Here is a 13,270-nt window from a genome sequence, read left to right on the forward strand (position 1 = left end):
CCTAGTCTTCAGAGTCTTCAACAGCTGTAGTTTCCATTATCATAATGTATGGTAAAATCCTCTTCATTCCGAATGGTCTTACTTGTCTGATATCTTGTACTTCTTGGAGTGGTCTCATCAGTGGAATCTTCGTGGGGTCAAAAGGGGAAAGGGGTATGGTCTCACTAAAATGGAATATTTGAATAAGCTCAGAAGAGAAGAGAGGTAAAAGATCTTTTTGAAAAGGAAAGTTGTAGAGAAAAATCTTTACTATGGGCTTGCCAGTTTCTAGGGTCACGTCCTAAAGTCAACATGTGCTCTGATACCATCTTGTAGTGACCCGACCCGAATGGGTCAAGTCTTTGTGCTTAAGTGTCATCCCTGGATCGGTATGCTGACACACACAGTACTCAAAGGATTTATAACAGAGGTAAATCACATGTATAAAGTAACGTAAATACTATTACCTCAATCCATATAGCGGAAGCAACAAGGTTGCGGATTCCCATCAACACCAACGGCAAAGTTGAGTGTAGAAATCGTAACCCTAACGTATCACTTACTAGTCGTAAGAAACCTGCAACATGAGGCGTTGCAGCCCGAAATGGGTCAGTACTTTGAATGTACTGGTTCACACCATAGAGAATGATGAATAAAGGCTATCACTACATGCATATTTGGCTGGTGGAAAAGCTCTATGGTTATAAGGTTTTTGCGTAAAGCCAATTTTTCCCTACTTCAAAGGAATAAACTTTATTTAACTATCATGGTGGTTGTTGAACATTGAGAATGGTTGACAGCATTCTCAATCCCAATTAAGTAACATCATTAAACCCAACAATATTCATTTAAAGTAACGTGATGAGATCAACAGGATAATCCAAGAACTAGATACTCAAGATGTCCATAACCGGGGACACGGCTAATCATGATTAGTTTATACACTCTGCAGAGGTTTGCGCACTTTTCCCCACAAGACTCGATCGCCTCCGTTTGGTTTCTCGCACTGCAGGGTGTTTGAGAAACGGATGACCGAGACATAGTCTTTCAGAAGCGCTAGCACCTTACGATCGGGTAGACCGTACCACCTACAACCCCTACATCTGCTAGTCTACCACTGTAAGAGTTCGCACAACTTAGTCAACTATGCCAGAGCCCATAATGGCTTGTGGCTGCACACGAAAGTTTCTAGTATGAATAATCTCATGATCCCTTTGAGCCTGGGTGGCGGTCCAAGAAAACAGGCAAGTCCTGGTAACCCCAGGTGCCTCAATCCACCCAGATGTGTGTTAGGTTGCCACCTTAAATAAACCCTTAATTATCAATCTCACATCTGTCATGTATATCACTCACCCAATCCACGTCTACTAGCATAGCATGGCATAATAAGCAAACGTAGAAGTAACTCCCAAAGGTTAGATAAGAAAACAGGTAATAGGTACTACCTCATCTACTTGCCATCCCACAATTTAATTAGATCCTAATCATGCAATGTGTGAGGGTTGATCTAATGCAATAAAACTGGGTTGTAGAAAAGGTATGATCAAAGTGTGAACTTGCCTGCAATGTTGATGAAGATGATTCGCACTCAAAACTCTTGATAGATCTACTCGTCACACTCCGGTCAATCTATCGTAAGCAAGCAATAGTAACCACACATAAGCAATCACTCAAAAGATCAGAAAGATCGAAGAAGACGATTCGGAAACATCAAAACCAAGCAAATAACTCTTGCAACATAAAAAAATTTCTAACAGTACCAATATTATGTGAATTTGGCCTTATTAGAATGTTTAGGTCAAGAGCGTCGATTTGCAAAAAGAATCAACTCAAACGGAGTTACGGATAAAAAGATATGATCAAAAGAAGTTTGAATTCAAATCTGATCTAATTCAAATTTTAAAATTTTAAAAAACATGTTGGGGTTGGATTACTGGATACAGGAGATCATAACGAAGACGTGGGCGTTGGTTTCGTTGGATTTGGACTAACGAGTAAAAAGTTACGGTGTTTTGAAGATCAGGGGCTATTCTGCAAATAAAATCATCATAGATAGGTCCCTGGCGGAAAATAAAAAGAAAAAGGAAAAATCTAAATAATGAACGTTCATTAACTAGTTCTAAACAGAGAACGTTCTCTAAATAATAAACTTACAAAAAACAAATCTAGTTTTTTTTCAGAAACCGGACTAACCGAAAAATAAACCGGTTTTGAACCGGAGTAACGGTTTTTTTACCAGTCAGGGCGGTTTGACAGTTTTTGCAAGAAAACCGGCTGCGGCGAGACGAACTCCGGCGAGCAAGGCGAGGCGGCGGTTGTGGCAGATCTCCAGCATGGCGCGGCAACGGCAGCGGTGGCGCGGGGCTTCGGCGAGGTGCGGGCGTCGGCGGCGGCGCGAGGCGGCGGCGCTGGTGGAGTGCGGCGCGGGCAGCAGCAGCGGGCGGCGGCGAAGCGCGACTGCGGCGGCGGTGGTTGGCAGCGGCGGCGGCGCGATGCGGGTCGAGGCGGCGAGGGGAGAGAGAGAGGCGGGACCGGGCGGGGTATATAAGGAGGGGGGCAGAGGCTTGCATGGAGGAGGGGGAAGAGGAGGTCGGCGGCGACACGGAGGCGGCGGCGCAGCGTGGTGGCTCGTGACTCCGTCCCGAGCTGGGAGACAGGCGAGGCGCGGCGTCGGGCCAGCTGGGCCGTGGCCTGGCTGGCTAGCTGGGCCGGCCTAGTTGGTGAGGGGATTTTTTTAAATAAACACAGACAAAGAAAGAGAGAAAAACAAAATAAAATAAAATATTATATAGGCATATAATATATCAAAATTTTCAGAAAATTATTTTCTACGACATGGACATTTTTATAAAGTCAAATAAAATCCATAAAAATTCAAATAATTCAAAGAGTGCTACTGGTCTAATAAAATCCAACTAAAATCATTTTAAAAATACCAAAATGATTTCAAATTAATTTTTCTCCAAGTTTCCATTGTAGGGAATCATGTTACCCTAATTTCCATATATTTTATTTTTGGATAAAAATAATTTGAATAAAACTCAAATAACTCCAAATTGAAAATAAATCCAAAAGAACTTTGAATTTAATTCTTTGAAACTCCCAACTCATATTTCATATAATTTGAAGAAGTCATTTTATCTTCTCTCGTGAAAATCATTGAGTTGCATGAAGTTTATGAATTGAAATATTTCCAAATGAAATTCAATTATTTTCAAATACCCTTTCATTTAATTTTTTTTAAATGGAAGAAGTCATATCATCTTCGCTCAAGGGTTTTGTATTTGAAAATAATTTGAATTCATGGAGATCAGAAAGCAAATATGAAAGTTTGGGAAAGTCCTTTTATTCCCTCTCATTTAACTTTCAAAAAGTTTCGAATTCACTCACTTTCAGACAATCAATCAAACAATCAATCAAATCTATCTATTTATTATAACATTCCAAAATTTAGAATTTTGGGATGTTACAACTTATTTTAGTACTTGCAGAGAATACCTTGCTGAAAACCGTTTATCATTTCCTTCTGCTCCTCGTTGGGTTCGAGACACTTACTTATCGGAAGGACTACGATAGATCCCCTATACTTGTGGGTCATCAAGCGGCGCGCCGCCAAGGTCGTCACGGCCACGGCCTCCTCCGCTTCTACCTATACTCTAGCTCTACCTCCACCAATACCCTCTTCCATCTCCTTCACCGACACCATCTCCGATATTAGCACCTACATCCCCGTAACCCCAGACCTCGTTGCTCACTACTATTACCATTGGTGTCACCTCTTCGATGTCCACCTTGGGCAATGCAATCTCCACTCTCACGTTGCCGACGACTCTCTTCCTCCACTTCATGATCCGCAATGGGTCAAGGATGATCTCGCCATTATTCAATGGATCTACATGCAAGTCTCCATAGAGATCTTCAATCTTGTCCACTATGAGGGTGCCCCTGCTGCCGGTCTATGGGTGGCCCTTCGTCAGCTCTTCCAGGACAATGTGGACACTCGCGCCAACAATCACCACACTGAGCTTCAGAAGACGGTGCAAGGTGATTCACCAGTCGGCGTCTACTGCCAAAGCCTCTAGGCGATTGCGGATGAACTCCGCGAACTTGGTGATCCGATCAACGATCGCCAGCTCATCAACGCCCTCCTCGTCGGCCTCATCGGCCTCAGCGAGCAGTTCGAGAAGCATGCCTCCTTCATCCCAATGATGCGTCCACGTCCCTCCTTCGCCGAGGTTCACTTGATTCTCCAATGGGCCGATTGTGCCCTAACTACGAAGGACTCCCATCCTCAGGTCTTGACGGCTTCTCCTCCCCCGCCTGCATTGACACCTCCACCTCCACCTCCACCAACAACACCTCCTCAACCATCCGGGTGGCGTCCAAGTCCCATCTACCGGGGAAAAAACCCTAGGCCACTGCAGTTCCGCATGGCACCCGCTCCTGCTCTGCCCCTGGCTCCACCAACTACACCACGACCGTCCCCGCCTTCATCAACTGCTAATCATATTTCTGTTGAGTTTGACCGCTTTGGTTTGTCTGTGAAGGACTACCCGACCAAAGCCGAGATCGCTCGATTCAATAGCTCCGGTGATTTATATTCTCTCCATGGTGCTCCGGTCGCTGCTCCTCCAACCTCTATGGTGGCCTCCGTTGATATGTGGCACCAACGTCTCGGCCATCCCAATAAAAATGTGTTATCCACACTTATTAGTGAATTTTCAATACCTTGTAATAGAGACTCTCATAATTCTTCTATGTGTCAGTCATGTCAATTGGGCAAACATGTTCGCCTTCCCTTTAGTTCCTCTCAATCTTCTAGTACTTTTCCTTTTGAATTACTTCATTGTGATCTCTGGACATCGCCCATAGAAAGTGTATCTAGTTTTAAGTATTATCTCATGATTCTTGATAATTTTACTCATTATGTTTGGACTTTTCCTTTACGCAACAAATTCGACGTTCATGATATATTCCTTAACTTTCAGCACTATGTCTCGGTCCACTTTTTCCTCCCTATAAGATTCATCCAATGTGATAATGGTCATGAATTTGGCAACTTTAAAAATTGAAATTTCTTTTTTACAATATGGAATTCTCTTGTGCTTCTCCTGTCCTTATACCTCCCCTCAAAACGGCAAAGCCGAGCGTTCTCTTCGTACTCTTAATGACATCATTCGCACTCTGCTTGTTCAATCTTCTATGCCTCCGAAGTTCTTGGCTGAGGCCCTCCACACGGCCACATATTTACTCAATATTCGTCCATCCAAAGTTAACCCACAAACTGCTCCTTACTTCTCTTTATTTCTCTCTCATCCAAATTACTCCGACGTTCGCGTCTTCAGTTATCTTTGTTTCCCAAACTCCTACTCCACTTCTCCTAACAAAATTTCCCCGTGCTCTACCCCGTGTGTCCATCTAGGTTTTTCTGACGAGCACAAGGGTTATCGTTGTCTAGATCTTGTTAGTGGTCGTGTTCATGTGTCTCATCATGTAACATTCGCTGAAAACATTTTTCCTTTTTCCGAGCGTCAACAATTAGATCCCAACTCACCCACGCCGTCCACTAGTCCCTCTCGTCTCAATCATCTTCTCTTCTTTCACCCGCCAACCTATCCAGCGAAACCAGCCGAATCCTCTACCATGGTAGCGGATCCTGCCGCGACCACTTCTGTCATCACCTCTGTTCCGGCAGAGGAAAACCCATTACACTCTGTCGCAGCAGACCTCCTGCCGCCGCAATCTTCACCGCCATCTCCTGCGTCCGCTTGCTCCGCTGCGCCGGACGCATCCACCACCACATCTTCCCCCACTCCTCCTACTCATGCTATTCCCGTTCCAGCTCCGACTAACGATCATACCATGCGCACAAGTGCCAAGTCCGGGTTTCGTTTACCTGCAAAAGATCGTCTCAATCTTCATGCATCTCTATCTCCTTCCTCTCTACCCAAATCTTATAAATCAACTCTTCTAGATCCTAACTAGGCCGCAGCTATGAAATATGAATATGATGCCCTTCAGTAGAATAACACGTGGCAGTTAGTTCCTCGTTCTTCCAATACAAATATCATTTCGGGCAAATGGGGTTTTCACCATAAATTTAATTCTGATGGGAGTCTTGCACGTTATAAGGCTCGATGGGTATGTCGTGGTTACTTTCAGCAACACGACATCGATTATGATAAGACTTTCTCTCCAGTTGTCAAGCCCATCACTATTCGCACTGTCCTTAGTATCGCCATCTCTTCTTCCTGGCCAATTCATCAACTAGATGTCAAAAATGCTTTTCTTCATGGCTCTCTTCAAGAAACAGTCTATTGTCAACAACCTCTTGGCTTCGAACGTTCCTCCTATCCTAATCATGTTTGTCTTCTTCAAAAATCTCTTTATGGTCTTAAACAAGCACCATGTGCCTAGTTCCAACACTTTTCTACTTATGCTCAAACCATCGGTTTTACCCCTTCCCATTCTAACACTTCACTCTTGACCTTTCGTCACAACAGCAACACTGCTTACCTTCTTTTATATGTTGATGATATTACCCTCACAGCTTCCTCACAACAATTTTTAGATCATATTATCTCTCTTCTTCGCCACAAATTCTCTATGACAGATTTAGGTCTTCTTCACCACTTCTTAGGTATTGTTGTTATCTGTGACTCCTCTGGTCTTTTCTTGTCTTAGCGTCAGTACACTCTGGATCTTCTTTCTCGTGCTGGTATGCTCACTACTAGGAAAAGGCCTACTAATGGCGCACCTGGTTTGGCTACTAATGGCGCACTACAGGTGCGCCATTAGTACCACGCCACTAGAATATTTTAGTAATGGCGCACCACAGGTGCGCCATTAGTATCCCACAAGTGTGCCATTAGTATCTGGTATACTAATGGCGCACTTCATGGAAGTGCGCCATTAGTAACAATTTTTTTATTTATTTTTTTGTTTTTTCTTAATCTCAGGTCACTATTTCACATATGAGATATCCAACACACATATATACAACAAGCATCCATATAACAATCATATCCAACACACAAGTTTCATCATATATACATACATAGCCAACACATAGTTCCATCGTTACATATTACAAAAGTTTCACATTGTTCATCCAACACCGTTATCCATCAATTCACAAAAGTTTCACATTGATACAAAATAAAAACACAAATGGAAAAGAAGCACTCCATCCATGCAAGCTTTCATGAATTAAATCAAATCTGCAAAATGATAAACAAGAACTTAGAAGAAGAAGAAGAAGAAGACTAGAAGAATACTAGAAGAAGAAGAACACTCGAAGAATACTAGAAGAAGAATAATAAGAAGAATAAGAAGAAGACTATAAACTTATTATGTAAACTTGATCATTTTGTGCTAACATAAGTAATTTTGGAGCTAACCTATAGGACACTAAGCATATAAGCTCTCTAAGTTAGCATATTAGAGCCAACTTAGGTAAAATGAAGCTAACCTATGTCATTTTGGAAAAGAAGAAGAATAAGAAGAATAAGAAGAAGACTATAAGCTTATTATGTAAACTTGATCATTTTGTGCTAACATAAGTTATTTTGGAGCTAACCTATAGGAAACTAAGCATATAAGCTCTAAGTTAGCATATTAGAGCCAAATTAGGTAAAATGAAGCTAACATATGTCATTTTGGAAAAGAAGAAGAATAAGAAGAAGACTATAAGCTTATTATGTAAACTTGATCATTTTGTGCTAACATAAGTAATTTTGGAGCTAACCTATAGGAAACTAAGCATATTAAAGATAACATAGGTAACTAAGTATATATATATATATCATTTTGGAGATCTGACATACCTGACATAGTTCAGTTCTCATTGTTCTTCTCCTTCTCCTTCCTCAGCCTGATGCGCCAAGAGCGGCGAGGCGGTGGAGGCAGCTGTGGGATGTAGTCTTCTACCACAATTGGCGTGGTCATGTCGCCCAGCTGTGGGATCGCCGGCGCCACCACCGGTGCGTGGTCATTGTCAGGAACCACCACCATCGTGAGGCCACCTTCAGGCAGGACGGGCACGACCATCGCTAGGTCATCCTCAGCCACCACCATCTCTTGCCCATGGTCAGCCACCACCATCTCTTGCCCATGGTTAGCCACCACCATCTCTTGCCCATGGTCAGCCACCACCATCTTTTGCCATTGGTCAGCCACCACCAGCGCTAGGTCATCCTCAGCCTGATGCCCATCGTCATCCTGCAGCTCCTCATCCCAACTCTACTCCTCTTCTCCCGCACTCCAGTCCGAATCATCCTTCTTGTTGTCTTTGCTGCTGCCAGAATCGCTGCCGCTTTCTCGAAAGCCAGAATCGCTGTTGCTTTTGCTACAGCCATAATCATGTTGAAAATATGCCCTACAGGCAATAATAAATTGGTTATTATTATATTTCCTTGTTCATGATAATCGTTTATTATCCATGCTAGAATTGTATTGATAGGAAACTCAGATACATGTGTGGATACATAGACAACACCATGTCCCTAGTAAGCCTCTAGTTGACTAGCTCGTTGATCAATAGATGGTTACGGTTTCCTGACCATGGACATTGGATGTCATTGATAACGGGATCACATCATTAGAAGAATGATGTGATGGACAAGACCCAATCCTAAGCCTAGCACAAGATCATGTAGTTCGTATGCTAAAGCTTTTCTAATGTCAAGTATCATTTCCTTAGACCATGAGATTGTGCAACTCCCGGATACCGTAGGAATACTTTGGGTGTGCCAAACGTCACAACGTAACTGGGTGACTATAAAGGTGCACTACGGGTATCTACGAAAGTGTCTGTTGGGTTGGCACGAATCGAGACTGGGATTTGTCACTCCGTGTGACGGAGAGGTATCTCTGGGCCCACTCGGTAGGACATCATCATAATGTGCACAATGTGATCAAGGAGTTGGTCACGGGATGATGTGTTACGGAACGAGTAAAGAGACTTGCCGGTAACAAGATTGAACAAGGTATCGGGATACCGACGATCGAATCTCGGGCAAGTATTGTACCGATAGACAAAGGGAATTGTATACGGGATTGATTAAGTCCTTGACATCGTGGTTCATCCGATGAGATCATCGTGGAGCATGTGGGAGCCAACATGGGTATCCAGATCCCGCTGTTGGTTATTGACCGGAGAACGTCTCGGTCATGTCTGCATGGTTCCCGAACCCGTAGGGTCTACACACTTAAGGTTCGATGACGCTAGGGTTATAGGGAATAGATATACGTGGTTACCGAATGTTGTTCGGAGTCCCGGATGAGATCCCGGACGTCACGAGGAGTTCCGGAATGGTCCGGAGGTAAAGATTTATATATGGGAAGTCCTGTTTTGGTCACCATAAAAGTTTCGGGTTTTATCGGTAACGTACCGGGACCACCGGGAGGGTCCCGGGGGTCCACCAAGTGGGGCCACATGCCCCGGAGGGCCGCATGGGCCAAGTGTGGGAGGGGACCAGCCCCAGGTGGGCTGGTGTGCCCCCCACCAAGGCCCAAGGCGCAAGGAAGAGGGCAAGGGGGCAAACCCTAGGGAAGATGGGCCCTAAGGCCCACCCTGGTGCGCCTCCCCCTCTCCCCTCCCCTTGGCCGCCCCTAGATGGGATCTAGGGGGCTGCCGCCACCCCTAGGGAGGGAACCCTGGGTGGGGGCGCAGCTCCTCCCCTCCCCCTATATATAGTTGAGGTTTGGGCTGCCCAATACACATGAGTTCCTCTCCCTGTTGGTGCAGCCCTACCTCTCTTTCTCCTCATATCTTGCGGTGCTTGGCGAAGCCCTGCTGGAGTACCATGCTCCTCCACCATCACCACGCCGTTGTGCTGCTGCTGGATGGAGTCTTCCTCAACCTCTCCCTCTCTCCTTGCTGGATCAAGGCATGGGAGACGTCACCGGGCTGTACGTGTGTTGAACGCGGAGGTGCCGTCTGTTCGGCACTAGGATCTCCGGTGATTTGGATCACGACGAGTATGACTCCTTCAACCCCATTCTCTTGAACGCTTCCGCTTAGCGTACTACAAGGGTATGTAGATGCACTCTCCTTCCCCTCGTTGCTAGTTTCTCCATAGATAGATCTTGGTGACACGTAGGAAAATTTTGAATTTCTGCTACGTTCCCCAACAATGGCATCATGAGCTAGGTCTATTGCGTAGATTCTATGCACGAGTAGAACACAAAGTAGTTGTGGGCGTTGATTTTGTTCAATATGCTTACCGTTACTAGTCCAATCTTGATTCGGCGGCATTGTGGGATGAAGCGGCCCGGACCGACCTTACACGTACTCTTACGTGAGACTGGTTCCACCGACTGACATGCACTAGTTGCATAAGGTGGCTAGCGGGTGTCTATCTCTCCCACTTTAGTCGGATTGGATTCGATGAAAAGGGTCCTTATGAAGGGTAAATAGCAATTGTCATATCACGTTGTGGTCTTTGCGTAGGTAAGAAACGTTCTTGCTAGAAACCCATAGCAGCCACGTAAAACATGCAAACAACAATTAGAGGATGTCTAACTTGTTTTTGCAGGGTATGCTATGTGATGTGATATGGCCAAGAAGATTGTGATGAATGATATGTGATGCATGAGATTGATCATGTTCTTGTAATAGGAATCACGACTTGCATGTCGATGAGTATCACAACCGGCAGGAGCCATAGGAGTTGTCTTTATTTATTGTATGACCTGCGTGTCATTGAACAACGCCATGTAATTACTTTACTTTATTGCTAAACGTGTTAGCCATAGTAGTAGAAGTAATAGTTGGCGAGCAACTTCATGGAGACACGATGATGGAGATCATGATGATGGAGATCATGGTGTCATGCCGGTGACAAGATGATCATGGAGCCCCAAGATGGAGATCAAAGGAGCTATATGATATTGGCCATATCATGTCACTATTATTTGATTGCATGTGATGTTTATCATGTTTTTGCATCTTGTTTACTTAGAATGATGGTAGTAAATAAGATGATCCCTCATAATAATTTCAAGAAAGTGTTCCCCCTAACTGTGCACCGTTGCGACAGTTCGCTGTTTCGAAGCACCACGTGATGATAGGGTGTGATAGATTCTAACGTTCACATACAACGGGTGTAAGACAGATTTACACACGCGAAACACTTAGGTTGACTTGACGAGCCTAGCATGTACAGACATGGCCTCGGAACACAAGAGACCGAAAGGTCGAGCATGAGTCGTATGGTAGATACGATCAACATGAAGATGTTCACCGATGATGACTAGTCCGTCTCATGTGATGATCGGACACGTCCTAGTTGACTCGGATCATGTAATCACTTAGATGACTAGAGGGATGTCTATCTGAGTGGGAGTTCATAAGATGAACTTAATTATCCTGAACATAGTCAAAAGATCTTTGCAAATTATGTCGTAAGCTCGCGCTTCAGTTCTACTGTTTAGATATGTTCCTAGAGAAAATTTAGTTGAAAGTTGATAGTAGCAATTATGCGGACTAGGTCCGTAAACTGAGGATTGTCCTCATTGCTTCATAGAAGGCTTATGTCCTTAATGCACCGCTCAGTGTGCTGAACCTCGAACGTTGTCTGTGGATGTTGCGAACATCTGACATACACATTTTGATAACTACGTGATAGTTCAGTGAAACAGTTTAGAGTTGAGGCACCGAAGACGTTTTGAAACGTCGCGAAACATATGAGATGTTTCGAGGGCTGAAATTGGGATTTCAGGCTCGTGCCCACGTCAAGAGGTATAAGACCTCCGACGATTTTCTTAGCCTGCAAACTAAGGGAGAAAAGCTCAATTGTTGAGCTTGTGCTCAGATTGTCTGAGTACAACAATCATTTGAATCGAGTGGGAGTTGATCTTCCAGATGAGATATTGATGTTTCTCCGAAGTCATTACCACCAAGCTGCTAGAGCTTTGTGATGAACTATAATATATCGGGGACATATATGATGATCCTTGAGATATTCGCGATGTTTGACACCACAAAAGTAGAAATCAAGAAGGAGCATCAATTGTTGATGGTTGGTGAAACCACTAGTTTCAAGAAGGGCAAGGGCAAAAAGGGATGCTTCATGAAACGGCAAATCAGCTGCTGCTCTAGTGAAAAAACCAAAGGTTGAACCCAAACCCGAGACTAAGTGCTTCTGTAATAAGGGGAATAGCCACTGGAGCAGAATTACCCTAGATACTTGGTAGATGAGAAGGCTGGCAAAGTCGATAGAAGTATATTGGATATACATTGTGTTAATGTGTACTTTACTAGTACTCCTAGTAGCACCATGGTATTAGATACCGGTTCGGTTGCTAAATGTTAGTAAACTCGAAATAAAAAGTTGTGGAGTAAACGGAGACTAGCTAAAGGTGAGCTGGCAATATGTGTTGGAAGTTTTTCCAAGCTTGATGTGATCAAACATCGCACGCTCCCTCTACCATCGAGATTGGTGTTTGCGTTGAGCATAGACATGATTGGATTATGTCTATCGCAATACGGTTATTCATTTAAGGAGAATAATGGTTACTCTGTTCATTTGAATAATACCTTCAATGGTCTTGCACCTAAAATGAATGGTTTATTGAATCTCGATCGTAGTGATACACATTTTCATGCCAAAGGTATAAGATAGTAATGATAGTACCACACAAATATGGCACTGCAATTTGAGTCATATCGGTATAAAACGCATGAAGAAGCTCCATGTTGATGGATCTTTGGGCTCACTCGTTTTTTGAAAAGTTTGAGACATGCGAACCATGTCTATTGGTGTATATGCATGAAGAAACTCCATGCAAATGGACCGTTTGGACTCACTTGATTTTGAATCACTTGAGACATGCAAATCATACCACATGGGCAAGATGATTGAAAGCCTCGTTTTCAGTAAAATGGAACTAGAAAGCAACTTGTTGGAAGTAATACATTTTGATGTGTGCAGTCCAATGAGTGTTGAGGCATGTAGTGGATATCGTTATGTTCTACTTCACAGATGATTTGAGTAGATGTTGAGTATATTTACTTGATGAATCACGAGTCTGAATTATTGAAAGGTTCAAGTAATTTCAGGGTGAAGTTGAAAGATCGTCATGACAAGAGGATAAAAGATCTATGATATGATCATAGAGATGAATATCTGAATTACGAGTTTGGCACGGAATTAAGACATTGTGGAAATTGTTTCACAACTAATATAGCCTGGAACACCATAGTGTGATGGTGTGTCCGAACATCATAACTGCACCCTATTGGATATGATGCATACCATGATGTCTCTTATCGAATTACCACGATAGT

The sequence above is a fragment of the Triticum urartu genome, chromosome 1A (assembly GCF_056163025.1).
Source record: "Triticum urartu cultivar PI428250 chromosome 1A, HENAU_Tu73, whole genome shotgun sequence".
Lineage (NCBI taxonomy): Eukaryota > Viridiplantae > Streptophyta > Magnoliopsida > Poales > Poaceae > Triticum > Triticum urartu.